The sequence below is a fragment of the Echiichthys vipera genome, assembly GCF_963691815.1.
Source record: "Echiichthys vipera genome assembly, chromosome: 22".
In the NCBI taxonomy this organism is placed as follows: domain Eukaryota; kingdom Metazoa; phylum Chordata; class Actinopteri; order Perciformes; family Trachinidae; genus Echiichthys; species Echiichthys vipera.
The window spans coordinates 1695948-1697202 of NC_139847.1; positions in this window are offsets into that span (position 1 = coordinate 1695948).

A 1255-nucleotide genomic window follows, 5' to 3' on the forward strand; every position below is an offset into this window, starting at 1 on the left:
TGTGTGTGTGTGTGTGTGTGTGTGTGTGTGTGTGTGTGTGTGTGTGTGTGTGTGTGTGTGTGTGTGTGTGTGTGTGTGTGTGTGTGTGTGTGTGTGTGTGTGTGTGTAGGGACTCTTCTCATGCTGCTGCAGAGGTTTGCTGTTATTTTCAGCAGCATTAGTGGTTAAAAAAGACCTTTGAATGCCTTCACCGTGCTGCCCCGAGCTTACCACTGTTAGCCACGTCCAGCTGTTAGCATCTCTCATCTCTCTCTCTCTCTCTCTCTCTCTCTCTCTCTCTCTCTCTCTCTGTCTCTCTCTCTCTCAAAGCAGAGAAGAACCAGCAGGAAGTTGCGTCCAGACCCGGACATCGCCGCTGCGAGCCTTGTGGGAAAACCTTCGCAAAGAGGAGCAACGTCAGCAGACACCAGCGGCACCCCTGCAGCAGCCCCATGACGGGTGCGCTGGGCCAGCGGGAGCCGACGGAGCAGGAGAAGCATTCATGCAACACATGTAGCGCAACTTTCCCGACTGAACGCCACGCAAGGCTGCACGAGTGCGGTCGCACGGGTGACAGGGAAAATCTGGAAGTAGAGAAACACCACATCTGCACGGTGTGCGGGAAGCATTTTGGGAGGCAGGGCACTCTGAAGTTACACCAGCTGATCCACACGGGGGAGAAACCATTCAAATGTGAGCAGTGTGGTAAGACCTGCGCCAGGAAGGGAGACCTCAAAGTCCACATGCTCAGTCACTCTGAGGAGAGACCGTACGGCTGCAGCCGCTGCAGCAAAAGCTTCAAGCAGCCGGCAAAACTAAAGCAGCACAAACGGATTCACACCGGTGAGAAACCGTATAAGTGCAAGCTTTGTCCCAAGAGGTTTAGGACCACGGAGTTTTGGGCCGTGCACCTCTACACACACACACATACACCGGAGAGAAACCCTTCAAGTGCACCCAGAATCCCAAGGCCTTCAGCAACAGGAACAATTTGAAGAAGCACAAGATGATACACACAGGGGAGAAACCGCTCTCCTGCTCCCACTGCGGGAAAATCTGCAGACTCCTGCACCAGCTGATCATCAACGAGCGCAGCCTCATGTGCGAGAAACCGTACAAGTGCGACGCGTGCAGGAAAGGTTACGCTTCCAATCTGTCGGTCCTGAAGACACACCGATCCACTCACAGGGAGAAACCACCACACTGTTCCCGGTCTGGGCTGGACTTCACTGAGCTCTCAGGGCCGGACAGTCACGAGTGCGGCAAAACTACAGAA